This window comes from Equus caballus, chromosome 3 (assembly GCF_041296265.1).
Source record: "Equus caballus isolate H_3958 breed thoroughbred chromosome 3, TB-T2T, whole genome shotgun sequence".
Lineage (NCBI taxonomy): Eukaryota > Metazoa > Chordata > Mammalia > Perissodactyla > Equidae > Equus > Equus caballus.
The window spans coordinates 53,205,943-53,222,388 of NC_091686.1; the positions used below are offsets into that span (position 1 = coordinate 53,205,943).

Consider the following 16,446-nt stretch of genomic DNA (forward strand, 5'->3'; position numbering starts at 1 on the left):
CTGTTATGCTTCACCCAAAGCCTAAAGTATGTTTACTTCGCCTTCTTTTTCACTTGGCTCAGGATTCTTGTGATTTAAAATGTAAATGATTTTACACATTTCACTTCTTTTTGGATCTATAAAGTAAAACTAATTTGATTCCTGCAATTACAATGCAAATGCTTTTACGGATTTTTATTCTTTTTGAAAGAGCTAAGCACAGCAAACCTTGCAACTTCTATTTATTCTTAGAGGGATCAACCTGGTTTGAGTTTAGTCTAATGTTACCACTCTCTTATAAAACAATTTAATAGAGAATTTAATAATCCAAAAGGATAATTTTCAGGCACCCCTAAGTGGCATTGTTCTATATGATAATATCTACTGAGTTGATTACAAAGTACCACATATTTTTTGGTCATTGTTCTAAAGCAAAGAAAAGAATACAGCCAGAATATTTAAAAGTAACAATTCATTTAAAAAATTTATGGACAATTTAATTTAATTGTAGTATTATTTCATTTTCAACCCTCACAAATACATACACCTGCAGTATTGTATATTTGTTCCATTTTTAGTAAAACGTTTAGATCAATATAGGAACAAAGTACACAAAGAGACTATATCCTTTATTCAAAGTGTATACAAACAACTCTAGAGGTTTTAAATCTACCTTTATTAACCTAAATTCATTAGTCTATTAATTTTCGTCTAATTTCAAAGTTGTCAGAGCATAATTTTAATGGAATCACATACCAAGTTCTGTTGAATCTGTCTTAGTCTGTTTGGCCTGCTATAACAAAATACCATAGACTGAGTGGCTTATAAACAATAGCAATTTTTTTCTCACAGTTCTGGAGGCTAGAGATCTAAGATCAAGGAACCAGTGGATATGGTGTCTGATGAGGGCCTGCTTCCTCATAGATGGCACCTTCTCACTGTGTCCTAACAGAGTGGAAGGGGTGAGAAATCTCTCTGGGGTCTCTTTTTTTTTTTTTTTTTTTTTTTTTTAAAGATTTTATTTTTTCCTTTTTCTCCCCAACATCCCCCAGTACATAGTTGTATATTCTTCGTTGTGGGTCCTTCTAGTTGTGGCATGTGGGACGCTGCCTCAGCGTGGTCTGATGAGCAGTGCCATGTCTGCGCCCAGGATTCGAACCAACGAAACACTGGGTCGCCTGCAGTGGAGCGCGCGAACTTAACCACTCGGCCACAGGGCCAGCCCCTCTCTGGGGTCTCTTTTATAAGAACACTCATCCCATTCACGAGGGCTTTGCCTTCTACCTAATCACTTCCCAAAGGCCCCACCTCCTAATACTATCACCTTGGGGAGTAGGATTCAATACATGAATTTTGGGAGGACACAAACATTCAGACCATAGCAGAATCCCAAGCGCTACCAACTCTAATTATTCATATGGTAAAATGCTGAGCACAGTGTCCAGCACATGGAAAGCTTTTAACAAATAATAGCTATAACCATCACTGGTACTTGCAAGTATGAGAAATGGTACCACTATTACTTGATAATGAAGGAAGAAGAGAAAGGAAAAAAAGGGAAAGTATGTGGAAGGGAAGGAAATAAATGGTGAAGACATGGCAAAAACAAGTAGGAGAAGCGCATTGAGAAGAAAAAAGAGGACAAAAGGGAGGTGGGGTAGAGAAAGGCGACAGGGAGAGATGGAGCCAATGGACAGTACAGCTAGTGTTTCTTGGAACAAAGTAAGTTGCTTTCTTGGAGGGGGCAGTGGGGGAATCAATAAAATGAACTAGAACTTAAATAAATATTAGTTGTCTTATAGTATTTGCTGCCTTGGCACTTCCAATGTGAGACCATGCACTCTTATTGACACTTTCCTGCAAGTGAGAATTTGCACAGAAATAAACATATATCATTTTTTCCATTGGTTGGTGTATTGCTTTCATTTGAAAAAGATGATAAGGTGGTTTAATTCATTAAAATAGTATGTGGAGATTATTTAGGTTATAAAAGGGGTAATATTTAGCAGTATTCAATTGTATTCACAAAAGAACAAAATTTTGAATGAGATTTCAGAAGTCTCTCCACCTGTTAACTATTCTGTTTTTATATTTGTTAGTTATCAATGAATTTAAAAACTGCATATCAACAAATTTTCACAAAAATGTATTAGCTGATGTTTGGCATTTTCACACTTCATTTAAGCATCCTTTCAAAGGAATATTTATAAGGTTAGGTTTAAGAATATCCATGTTTGTCATAAATGGGGAACTTCTCATTGTGAAATAAACATTGATTTTCAACTCCACTATTTATAATAAGTTGTTTAGCTATGAAAGCTATACATGTAAAACTATAAAATAACAAAGTTAAAAAAATAGATATGAACAATTTAAAAAATGAGAGTGAGTTATAAGAAAAATTTTAAACTAATGAATAGAAAGCCTTTCCATAAATAATGCATATCGAGTACAGATACAAATTCACCACCCCCATACAAATTCATGTGCTCAACAAGACGTTCAACTTATATGGGTGGCTGGTTACTGCTTCTGAAAATGATGCTGAGGACACAAAAGGGAGAGAGAGAATCCAGGATCTAACAACAAGAACAACAGCAGTATTTGAAACTGCTCTGTGTGAGGAGTGGGTGGCCTCAGCTCAGGGCAGAGAGAAGCTAGAGGCAGCAATGGAAGGACAATTGAAATTCTGTTTGTCTCTCCTCACCCCACCCTCCCACCTCCTTCCTCTTGGACAACCATGGCCTATCCCCTTTCCTCAAACCACTGCTGTGAGTATCGATGTGGGCAAGACTCTTACTGGATGAGGTGAAAGTAGATGGGGGCTGACAGGCTTTGGGCATGCAGGCCCTACTTCTCCCAATCCAACCACCAGGGTTTGTGGATTACAGCTTTGTAAAACTGCCTTGTCCCAGTGTTATAATCCCTAAGGATTTAGGGTGAAATCCTGACAGAGTTGTTTCTCGCTGGGTTGTTGCAAAATAAAGCAATGAGTCTGGTAGGTGATGCCTACCTGCCCCATGCCATGCTCCCCTGAAAACACATCCTGAACTAGCCTAGATTGTCAAAGATCGTAGTCTGGCCTATGGTCCATCTCCAAGACCAAAGAGTCAACAACATTCCAAAGATAACATGAACTCACAGGCCAAGTGAACTAGACTCCTGAGGAGTGCCTGTACCTCAAAGATAAGTAATGAACTGGACAAAATAAATGCTTTCTGAAGCACAGTATTAATACAGATAATTGAGTAATTTTAAATAAATATACTATAATACATGAATGAATGAAGAAAGAAAGAAAGAAAGAGAGTGGGAGAGAAGAAAAAAGAAAAAGAAAGTTTATCTACGTTACCAGAAGTAATATTCCAGGCCTTAGTAATACAATGGGAGGTGGACAGAACAAAAGGCATGAGGTGTACTAATGTGTTTCTTTTGTAAGATGAAAGATACAGTCATTGATACATTTAAGAAATAGTAGAAGTTATCCCATATGTGTTTCTTAAGTTAAGAAAAATAATAATAAAATTAGTTTATATAATTTTTAAACACCAGAAGAAAATTTTATAGAATTGCCCTAAAAGAGCAAGTAAAGTACAGGAAATGAAGAATATTAAACAAGATCGCAGAATTAAATCCTAGTTAGACAGAAATTAAAACACATGAAGATGTATTGAACCACCCAAATAAAAAACAAAGGCCCACAAATTGAAGAAGTGAAAATAAGATCCAACAAAATGTCATACGCAAACCCAAAAAAAGACACAGAGAGACTAAAATAAAAGGATTGAGAACACAGAGCTGATAAATGTAAACCAAGAGAAAGCTAGTGTGGCAATCTTAATTTCTGATGAGCAAGCAAGCAATTGAAGCCTCCTTTGGATGGTCTGCAGTTTATGTGACTTCACAGGTGCTTTATACACATAGTCGTGATCCAGTCAAAGTAAAAATAATAGTAATAATAACAATAACAATAACACAAGAAGTGGTGGCTAGTAAGTTAATAAATAAGTAAACCAAGATTAGAAATTCATAATTAAAATTCTACTGCCAGTGAAAATATAATAGTAGGATAACCATACTTTCTCAGTCTAATTTCAAAGGAAACTCCACCCTGTGCATCAATTCTCATCTTCAGCTTACATGAGGGCAATAATAAAACATCTTTTTAGATAATTTTATTTAAAATCTAAGACAGTGTGTTCAAGAAGACAAAAGAAGCAAATTTTTCATCTCAGTTTGGTAGGTGATGCGCATTGATAAAACAGTTTCATGGACTCAGATGAAGACGGTAGAGAAGACAGCTGCCATTACCACAAGAGTGAAGTCTGTGTGGCAGGGCAGTACAGGGCTTGGTGACATTACATCTCTAGGTAGCATTTAAATTCTTCGAGGATCTCTCAAAATCATATATGCCAAACTGTGAAACTTTAGAGCAATATTTGAAATTACGGATCAGCAAAATAAGAGTGAACGTGCTGTTAACATTAAACTATTTTTTTCAGACAAATAAATCCTCATCCTCAGGTTGAATTAAGGAAAACGATTGTGAAATAGAGAAAATAAATGCCAAGTTTAGCCATTGTGCTGATTTTTCTTATTTCACTTGCCAGTTGGGAGAAAAAAAAGTATTTTCATATACTAGCACATATCAAACAGGTCCTTTCTATCAGAAATATTTCAGTCTTCAAAAGAATTTACATTATGTCTTTATCAAGGGTAATTTCTTTTGTCATTAAATAACGCAGGTACTTCCACATGCCAGTACTTTCAAAGCTTTGTGAATAACTTGCAAAGGCTATATATGTATATATTATGCATTTCAGTACTATAAAATAGTATTTTTTAAAGTATTATTTTGTTTCGTTTTGTTTTTTTAAAGATTGCCACCTGAGCTAACAACTGTTGCCAATCTTCTTTATTCTTTTTCTCTTTTTTCCTTTCTGTTTTTTCCTCCCCAAATCTCCCCAGGTCATAGTTGCATATTTTAGTTGTGGGTCCCTCTAGTTGTGGCATGTGGGATGCCGCCTCAATGTGGCCCAATGAGCGGTGCCATGTCCACGCCCAGGATCCGAATCAGCCAAAGCCTGGGCTGCCATAGCGGACCGTGAACTTAACCACTCAGCCATGGGGCCAGCTCCCATTTTGGTTTTTAAAGTAACAAAAACACAAAGTAAAATCATTCTTTGAGTTTACTTGATATTGAAATCATATACATATACATATTTCATCAGTCATTTATTAAAATCTTTTTATCTAAAATAAGCCTTAATCTGAATATACTATGTTAATTCTACATTTTTAAATGCATGTCTAAGATTGCCCAATTCACTTGGTTTTTATTTATTTTAGTTTGATTATTTATGTTTTTTCTTTTTGCTTTTTCCATTTCAGTCTCAAAATAGACTGCTTTTTTCAGTAAGCTTTTAAATTTACTCGGGAAATATCGGATTCATATGAATCTGGGTTAGCGATTCACAGATGGCAAGGACACCCCCAAATCTCCATCATACCATTGATAATATCAATGATACTATCATTAGTTTATTATATAAAGCATATTATCTTATAGGTCTTATTTATAACAACACTTATACTGACTTGTTTCAGGCATAGATTGTGGTATGGTAGTTCTTGCAACACTTTTCTGAGATGATGAGCATTATGTAATGCCAGACAGCAGGCACGCTTCACATTAACCACTGTCAAACCCAAACAAGATGCATCAGAATATTGCTTGTAATGTTTATACATCAATTACATCTCAACTAAAAAGATTATTACCACTTGGGATATCCAGAAGCGAACTCCAAGATGAGAATCCCTGTGAAACTGATTCATTGGGAAATGCTCACAGGAAAGATAATGGTAGGACAGTGAGGAAGTTGGAAAGGGAATGGAAGAAAACTTTTAAAAATTATATTTGCACAAACATATATACTTGTATATCTTATTAAAATATATGACATTGCTGGGGCCAGCCTCACTGGGGCCAAGGGGTTATGGTTCTGTGCGCTTTGCTTCAGTGGCCCAGGGCTCACGGTTTGGATCCCAGGCACAGATCTATTCCACTCATCAGCTATGCTGTGGCAGCATTCCACACACAAAATAGAGGAAGATTGGCACAGATGTTAGCTCAGGGACAATCTTCCTCAAGCAAAAAAAGAGGAAGATCAGCAAGAGATGTTAGCTCAGGAAGAATCTTCCTCACCAAAAAAATTAAAATTTAAAAAATTATGACATTGCTATGTAATACTAATCATAATTTGATTTTTAGAAATAATTCTGATATTTCACACGTAAAAAAAATCAAGTGAAAATGTAAATACCTATAAATTTTGATAAGTATTTACTGATCCTGAAAAGGAAGACTAAGTAATTGCTCAATATGAAATTATAAGTATTTACTAATGCTATAGTAATATCAAGAGACACTGTATTTGATAGAAAATTGAGAACAACTGTTTGTCTCCATCTCTCTGTGAGAGACCACATTTTTTTTCACTTGGGATTGTCAAGATCATTTTTGAAGAATTTAACTAGATTTTGAATGAAAAGCTATACAGAAACGTTAAAGAAGTCCTCAAAGTTACAAGAGATTTTTTCCAATTTAACTAGTTAAAATATAAACATTAAAAGTTTTATTTTACTCATTTTAAAATAGTACCAGATGTTGATTCTCGCAGTAAATCACAGAGATCATCAAATGGTAAAATATAAAATAAAACTCTAAGCCAAGGCTAAGTCTCCATTATATTTTCAGAAAAAAGAGAAATAGGATCATCGCTCTGATTTTCTTTTTATTGCTTTCTGATTCATTGCTCTTTCTACTCTTGCCCTTTCAAAGTATATCTAAATCAAGAAAGGGCACTCAATATAAGAGTATAAAGGGAAGAATAAATTGGTAATAAAATAATGTGATGAATTAGGATGTAAAATTGTTTTCCTCTTTAACCTAATTTTTAATATTCCACATGTAAAGCATTCGCAGTTGTTTTTCAACGATATTACAAGCTAACTTTTTGAATTCAACTGCAATACAAGTATTACTTATTATACAGTTAAATTCTTTTGAAAACATAAATCAAGAAAATTTTAAATAAAGGTGGTTGTATATTTACTATCATCAATATAGTTGTGTATTCTCTAGGGCCTGTAACTAAATGATCTCAATTTATTCTTAACTTAATTTGCTTTCTCATTTGATTTTTACATTGGCTATTTCCAATTTGTTCTCCATTGTCCACAGCCTATTTCTAATTTTTTCATCACTGTAAAATCCAAATGTTCCTTTAAAGGGCTATGTTGATTTCTAATTGGTATGTCTTTTTTTTTTTTCAAATTAGTCTTGATATCTCTTCCAGTATTCTGAGAATCTGGAATGTTCTTGGAGGTTCCTGAATGTGTGAATTTATTATTCAGAATAGAGAGAAATGGCGCAAGAATGGACTTTAAGCTGGCCTTATCTCTGCAACAAAATGCTCAAGCAGTTAACCTTTAATTTATCCAGTTACAAGAATGCACTGGAGGGGCCGGCTGGGTGGCACAGTGGTTAAGTTCACATGTTCCACTTTGGCGGCCCGGGGTTCGCTGATTCGGATCCCGAGTGTGGACATGGCACCGCTTGGCAAGCCATGCTGTGGTAGGCATCCCACATATAAAAAGTAGAGGAAGATGGGCACGGATATTAGCTCAGGACCAGTCTTCCTCAGCAAAAAGAGAAGGATTGGCAGCAGATGTTAGCTCAGGGCTAATCTTCCTCAAAAGAAAAAAAAAAAAGAATGCACTGGAGTCATTTTGCACAACTTCTTGCACATGGGCAAGGAACCAGGGTCTCCAGAACTGTCAGGTAGGGGTGATTCAGAATAATAGAATCCCTCTCAAACCCCCCATCCCCTCCCTTCTCCACTAGCCCCTCTCCCCATACCCTTGTTAAGAATGACAAAGTCGAGTTTCTGATTCTTGTAGAATCATTATTCCCTGATGGCAGTATCCTCAACCACTGTAATTCTTGGTGGCCTGGCTCTGGGAAGTCCTAACTCCATCTGGGAGCATATTCATTGTACCTTGCGCTGTGTAACCATTTCTGTAAGTTTTATATCCTTCATTATTAAGGGATATTCATATCTGTGGGTTTTTTTAACCCCCTTAATTAAATGCTTTGATTTGGTAAGTCTATAGGTCTCATTTCTTCTAAGCAGTTTCAATGTAGGTGATACTTGTTGGATATCTAAAGGCAGAAACAGTAATTCAGCTGGAGAATGCTCAGAAATTTCTGACCCGGTGAGTCCAATGAGTTTGGTACAGCCCTAATTTTCCCTTTTCCACTCAGTAGACACAGCAATTTTAAGGCCTTTTGTTAACAATGCTAGCTCCATTATAAATAAGAGTGAGAGCTCTGCAGCACCAACTTTTCTTTGTCAGCTGACTTTGGGCAAGTTTATAAACCTGTTTACATCCCAACTTTTTGATCATTAAAATGAGGATAATAATATACTGCATCACAGAGTTATTGTGAGGATTAAATGAGAAGAAAACCTGGTAAATAATACATTTTCGGTGTTATTATTACCATTCTTACCAACAATTAGCAATCATTACCAATTTCAAAGATTATGATTCAGAGACAAAAACTTTCTGACAAATTAACATAAATAGACAACTGTCTGTATCATTTCAGAAATATCTAAAGGTTTGCCAAACAAAAATTTCTTCCCACTGATGTTTAAAATTCTTCATTGAAAGTGACAGGTACTACTTGGGGGAAGTGGCTCACTTAGGCTGGCCATTATTATATTCGCAAACATGAGATGGATTTCTTCTACCACAAGTCAGACTGAGGCTGAATCTGAAAACTGATGCCTGAAAGATGGAATTAAAGGCGACTGAAGGCAGGAAGAAATAAGGGGATTAAAAGGAGCCCACTTCTGTCAGTTGGGAGGTACCATGAGTTCTTTGTGCCTAGGTCATAATTCTCCCAAGGACAGCCCCAGCTTAGATTCTCAAAAGCTGAAGGGAACATCTACCTCAGTATTTGAATCCCAGTGCTGTTGTAACAGCAGCCGGCACTTTTAAGACTGATCATCTGACTAGGAAGGCTGTTCAGCTCACATATAAACACTCGGTTAATGCAGAAGGGCAGAGGTCACTGGAGAAGAGCAAGGGACAGCAGCTGCTGAGGGTCAGAAGGTGCAAAGGATTTCAAAGCAGTTTGCCCAAGATGGTGAACCAATGCCAAGATGCAGAGGAATCAGTGACAGGACTGAGGGAAAAAAAACAACTGTAAACAGATCAGGGGGAGAACAATAGGAATGAAAAGAATAAGGAACAAGGGATTTGTGGTGAGGAGATTAGTAGTAATGGCAGCTGAATTCTCACTCATTTGGCAGATTTGCCCTAACACTTGATGTGATTTAGGAATTCAATAAATTTGGCATTTCATTAAGAGACTTTGTTACTCAGGAAATGGTTGTAATGCCATCTTTTACCAGCTATCATAATTTCTCTCAAATATTATCTCCCATCATTGTCATCTTTTCCCCAACTCCATTACTGTCCCAACATGCTCAATAGTGCTCTTATGGCTGAAAATGCTTGTCAGGAAAATATTGTGTATTCTTTAAGGACCAAATGGGAAAATATCTCCAAAGGCAGGATGAATGCAGCAAAAATAAAAGGTACTTCCAACTATACTGCCTAAGATCCCAAAAGAATTTCTGACTCACAGAATCAGAACAGCTGTTATACAGGGCAGGTCAGAGACCTGTATATGTTACCTGGCACAGTAATTCTTGATGTCTTTAATAAATTCTATATTATAAATAATAGAGTCTCCATTACTATCCTGTGACATTTCCATAACTTCAATTATATTACCTTTTCAATGGCCTTCAATATTTAGAAATATAAAATTATATGTTGGCTAACACTAAAGAGAATTTTCGTTCTCTTTTCCTTCAGCAGGTGATCTCTTTCCAGTTTGTTTTGGTGTATTAGCGAGAATACTGCAACCATGTGATGCTGCTTTAAAATATAAATGCACTGCAATTTGTGAAAGAGTCTCGTGGTCACTAATTTCCTCTGAGGAAAAAAGATTATGTGACTGCCTTACTATAATTTCTTGAATGATGTCATCTAAGAAGTATAACATTATCCCCTTAGTTCTTTATTATAATGCAGAACTAGATAAAATGAGTTTATGCTTTTAGTAGGCTAAGGCATATATTAAAAATATAGAAGTTCCAGCTCTATTGTAATGGAATTTGAAGGACAAACATCACACAGAACGATATGAATTTTCTCATTTTTGATTTCACACTATATTGTTGAGACATCCTCTCTATTTCAAAAACTATATATCAAAAACCGTCCTTCCCTATCTGCCCTTTTCTTCAATCTATAAACTGCTGAAATCTCTCCTATCTTAAAAAAAAAAAATCTCTCCTTGTCTTGAGTCCACTCTAACTCTCTCTCATCTGTTCACTTCCAAGTTCAGGTCTTACAAAGTGTAGTTCACACTCACTGATTCTGTTCCACATTTTCCAGTTACTCTTTAATAAAAGTTATCTGAAAATATGTCATATATACATAAAAGCATTAAAAACAGGATATACTTATGGACTCACTAAGCAGCTTTGTCAAAAATTTTAGCGTGTACCTGTTTCTTTAGTCTTTTTAAAAGAAGTAATAGAGATACTGTTGAAGTCCTCCGTACAGCTGTCCAATTTACCTCCCTCTCCACTTGGACTTAATGACTAATATAATTTGATGCTTACTTTCCCTGGATTCTTTTATAATTTTAGTACATATGTATATGACTGCAGACAAGATTGATATAAATTATTTCATGTTATACGTATCTCCCCACACATATAACTCTCACATTACATATGAGTGCTTCCTTTTGCCCCTGAATGATGCTATTCTTCCATGTTCTTTTCTTGACTCATTATACCTTGTTTTATTTAATTTTTCAATAAATAACTTTGGAGAACTTCCTAAATGCCAAATGCTAAGCCATGAAAAACCCTTTTTAACACCGTTTTCATGCTTTCAGTCCCTATGGATTTACAACTCCCAAGTCCATTGTAGTGAGCTCCAGTCATCTATGTCTCTCTGAATTTGATATAGCCACCTGGAGGTCTCTTAGACACTTAAAAATGGCATGGTGAACACATCAGCCTCCTCCACTCCCTTACTGGCTCTGCCTCCTCATTTCTGAATATCAGAATGGCTCACATGTCACCCAGTCACTATACAGAGGTCACCTCATATTCTTCTCTAATTAGTCACCAATCTCTGGTGATTTTAACTCTTAAACAATTCTTAAATGCATCAACCTCTCCTTACTGTCCTTTTAAGGCCTGTGTCAACTTTCTGTATTATTTCAATCTCTGAATGTTTAATTTCACCCTACAGCTTTCAGACATAACCCACCTGAAAGAGGAAATGATTTCAAATAGTTTCCATAGCACCAAGCCAAAGCACTTCATCATGACAGGATGACAGAAGGCTCTCTGCTAACTGGCACCTGCCTCTTTCCCAGCTTTATCTCTGCTGCTGTCCACCACACACTTCTCTCCATTAACAGTGAATTATTTTTAGTCCCCCTCGTATATCTGGCGATTTTAGAAGGACGTACATTTGCTGTTCATTCTGCCTCAGACTTTCTTCACTTGGCTATTTTATATTCATCCTTCAGAGATCCTTTGTTCTTAGGGTAAGCAGAATTCCTTGTTTTTCCCCATCTTATCACTCTTTATGCATCACAAGTACACAATTCCTGGGATTTTGTGGGTGCCCAACAAATGTTAGTGGGAACTGAACTGAATCTAAATGTACAACATCTTTAGTAAACCTGCATATTTTGAAAATGAAAGTTTTGTGGGGGTTTTTTACACAAAGTTTGGTTTTTGTCATTGATGATAACATAATCTCTACTGACATATGAAAACAATTTATAATTGTCTCCTTTAGCTTACTGCTGTCGTGAATTACATTGATAGATTTACTGAAAATTTAACTATCTTTGAATCTTACATGGTCAGCAAAACAGGATAGTATGTCACTAAGACCATGAGCTCAGGAGTCAGGTTGCAAGGTTTCAAATTCTAATTTTACTACTTACTACATTTGTGTGATGGGAAAGTTATTTTACCTCCTAAGGCTTCAATTTTCTCATCAGTCAAATTGAGATGATAATGGAAACTATGTAATAGAGTTGTTATTAACAAGCAGTGAGACCATGTAAGGGCTTGATAAACATTGCCTACTGTTTGTGTAACTCTTTTCAATTCATGGCTAGACTTCATTTGTGAATGCTTCATGAAGAAATTATGTATCCTGTTCCAAAGTTAAATTGTTCTATACATTTTTGGGGTGGCTGACTTTGTTATTTTCAGTAGTAAAGTTAGGTTAGAATTTTAGAATGAACTAGCAAAAGTGATTCAATGCTTTTTATGGTGTAGAATAAATGAATAAAATAAGAATCATTATTCCTTAACAATTAGATGGAGCTCAGTTATAAAAGCATTGGTTCTTTTAACTGTAAATCTTCAAAAAACCTCTCCAATTTCTTCTCACTTCCTAGTTTTTCAAGCATCTTCACACGTATTAGCTCATTTGATTCTCACAGCAGCTCTGTGACATGGGAAGTTCAGGTATGATATCACCATTATCACTGAACGGAGAAAATGTCCAACATAAAATATGCAGTAAACAGTTTAAATTTATCTAGAATTGCCATGTTCTGCTAAATATCAATCATTATATTCACAATTTTATGCTTTCTCATGGTTTCTGAATGGCTTTGTGTATGTGTGTGTGTTCACGTGTGAGCAGCTTTACACATGCAGATGCATCTGCTCACATCCTTCTGAAAACTAGCATCAGTGACTTTCGCTCCTTATCACGACTAGGGCTTATACACAACATACTGTCACTCACATTTTGCTTGGCTGTTACAAAAAAATAAATGACTATGAAAGACATGATATGATTAGACATTATATAATAGATGCAATCTTCATATTTGAAAGAGAACTATTAAATATTGAAATTATCCAACTTTATTATAACACTATGGACTAAATTTCTGAATTTCTTTTCTTTGAAATTAATACATTCCAAGAAGTTTAATGCAGTACTTATTTTCTATGCTGAGAGCAATCTCATAGAATTTGGGAATTTTCCATTGCAAAGCTATCACTACAAAATACATTGAGATTACTATTTCCCCAGCAGTTGCACTGCATTTTGAGAGTGTATAGACAGAGGAAGCATAGGGAGAGAGAGTGGGATTCACCTATAAGTGAATTTCTTTTTCTCTTTAAATTGAGGATAATGATATGGACAAAAGGTTTTGGTGTCATCTCAAAGTAAACTGGGAGTTTCTTTTTTTCTCTCAAATGAAAAATAAGTTGCAGTCTTTTTAATCCAGTAATAAGTTCATTCTCATTCTTTCTGTCTCCCTCTCTCTCTCCACGCCCCCATCTCCACCACATGTATATGTGTGTGTGCATGAGTGTGTTTATACTTTGAAAGTATTTTAAGACGATAAACACTGCATTAGAGAAATAAGATTGAAGTTGATATTTAAGTGAGTAAAATTTTATATTAAATCTATAAATCTTGTTTTTAAATTTAAATGGTAAGAAACATGATGTTTCCTAATTTTCATGAACTTTACAGGGCTTTTCCTATTTAAGAAATTAGGAGATTAAGAAATCATACTTGAGCATGCTAAAATTACACTTTAATTATATGTATACTTCATACTAATTTCAAACTAGATATGTGATGAGACAATAAATTTTAGAAATAATGAGAGTAAAGAATCTAGCTACTTAAATATATAGACAATTAAAAAATGGCTTCTGGAGAAAAAGTTTTAGAGAAAACATGGATAAAAATCATACATGTAATAGTAAGTATAATTAGGTAAATTCATAGTTTCTCAATACTTTGTAATTAATGATTTAATTAATTGTGTGAATTTCTCACATAAGTTTTACTTTTTTAATTGTAAAAATAACATTAAAGCCATTTATTCATTCTTGGAAGTAGAAATTGCTACTAAATGATAAATATCACAGATCATCAGCTTAGTTTGAGCCAATAGTTTTAATCTAAAACTGAAACAGTGAAATTTAGTAACCTAAACAGTAGCTCCCTCACATATTTATAGCATTGCAGAGGTAATATATAAAGAGTCATAATAAAGTATAAAATTCTAAAATGTCTAATTTTAAAATAAAAACAAAACCATTAAAATATCTTCTGTGTCCTGTAGAAATATGCCAATGCTTCTTTTAAAATATGTTTATACTATTTGTTCCCAAAGTCCCTTTTGAATCCACACAAAATGGAATGAACTTGTCACCATCTGCTTTAAGGAGTTCTAAGAAGCAAATCACGGCTGTTAATATCAAGGTCTCTTTCCAACAGTCCTTGCAGGAGTCCCCTTGGCTAATAGTTCACAGAAGCTTCAGCCTGTGGTATCAGTGTCTTTTGCTTTGTATTTAAAACCAGGTCTGACCCGACAATGATGGGCAATATATTCTGATCTACAAGTCCTCAGCCCACTGCTAAAACTCCCTCAACCATCACCTTTCCTAGACCTGAAGTTTCCACACTAGTCATTTAGATAATGAAGAGTCCATTAAAATGAAAATATGAGAGAATATTTTAAATCTTTCAAACTGGGATGCTCATACACCTAGGAATTTGCAATGCTATGCCCAAGAAGGATTGTAGGCAGTCAAGTTATGTGACGGGATACATGCTCAAATACATTGAATGATCAGGAAAAAAAGTGTTAGAGAGAAAGTAAAACCTCTGGAGGCAATGTCATCGAGGATATTTGGAAGAAGAATACTTTTTCTGAAGGCATCATTTTTGGCTCTGCCTGGAAGGAAATGAAATGGCTATTTCAGTTCTAAGAACATGTCAATACTAGTAGAAACCTATGTGGTATACTGAATGCTTCACAATTACTAATTCTCTTAATTCTTACATCAACTATGACATAGTATTCTAATTCTCACATTAGTATTCTGAGGTACAGATGAGTTTCATGTCTTACTCAAAGTCACAGAACCGGTAAGTGGCATAGGTGAGACTCAAACTCAAAATATCCACCTCCAGGGTACATACGCCTCTCTGTTGAGGAAGGAGTAGTATCTTGAAAGAGCCCTTAAGCTGTACAAGGGCATGCAGCTGAGTGACCCCAAAATAACTATAATCTATATGCAAAGCTGGGAAACATGACCACACTCGCGTTCCTCTACTATAAATGCCATATTCTTTTCAATTGATTACACTTTCCTCCAGGTAACAGGCAAGGTGAGGTGAGGCAGATTACTACTGCGGCTGAAATTAACTCCAGAATATTCGTTCACAGGAGAGTCGGGGAAAGACAAGAGATGAGGAAGTCAGGGCATGTTTTCTGCTCCTAAAGGCAACGAAGGCTGCATTGAGCACCTCAAAACTTGTAGTTCCAAACTCTGATTACATCAGCAACTTTAAGCAGAGGAAGCTTTTCACCTGTATCATGAGGCAGCTCTGTACCATGAGCCAGAAATGGGTTTCTGATCCTGGCAGCAATACTAATTTATTCTTTTAGAAAACACAGTTTCTCTGAAACTCAGCTTTCTCCATTATAAGAAAAAGTGTTGGATTAGATTGATGATGCAATTCACCTTAGTGAATGTTAGTTAGGTTACACAGAGGAACGGAGAGCTGAAGAAGAAATTAATGATACATAAACTGAAGGAGTTTACACTCCGGCTGTTAAAACAACTCTAATACGAGACAAAAAGAATTCCATAAATGAAATTCCATAATAATAAAGTTTTGTGGATACATTAATAAAGGAATTCATTTTAACTGAAAGAATTTAGGATAAAATTCTAGAAGGAGATAGTAACTGACTATGTTGAGAGGAAAAAGAGTATTTAAAATACTAGCTAAGGAAAAAGAACACACACAATGGCTGGATCAGAATGTGTAATTGAGTACAATTTAGGAATATATGGACGGGATTGGATTGGGCTCCAAATGTCATATTAAGAGAGTTATTCAGTAGGGACAAAAATGTTTCTGAACTGAGAGATGATGATTAGATAGATGTTATTGAGAACAAACTCTCTTAGAGATCTTTTACTTCTCATTTAGCTTTAAAAATTCTGCAATGTGATTATTAATAAGTAACTTAGTTACAATATTTTTATATCTTGAAATATCACAGTATTAACCTATTGCACTCATTTCTGACATGTCTGTTGTGTTGCTGACACATAATTTAGGAGACTTTACTTTCTGATCATAAGTGATGGATTTTAGCTTATGAATTGCTTTAACAATAATATTTAGAGCTAATTGCTATGGACTAGAAGAACACCCTTGGAAAGACAACAGTTTTAAAATTGGGTTTATGTTGTAATGAATGATAATCTTAATGGTATTACTATC

General features: G+C 35.2%; 1 protein-coding gene and 1 long non-coding RNA gene across 6 annotated transcripts in view; one reads left to right on the top strand and one right to left on the bottom strand.

Annotated features, from left to right (window-relative positions):
* The window catches only part of CCSER1 (coiled-coil serine rich protein 1), a 1,209,213-nt gene that overhangs the window by 571,720 nt on the left and 621,047 nt on the right, over positions 1–16,446 (bottom strand). The window lies entirely within an intron of this gene.
* The window catches only part of LOC138923444 (uncharacterized), a 45,580-nt gene continuing 40,730 nt past the window's right edge, over positions 11,597–16,446 (top strand). Inside the window, exons 1-2 of the long non-coding RNA XR_011437047.1 lie at positions 11,597–11,695; positions 12,566–12,635. This is a non-coding gene — a long non-coding RNA (uncharacterized lncRNA). The remainder of the gene's footprint in view (positions 11,696–12,565; positions 12,636–16,446) is intronic.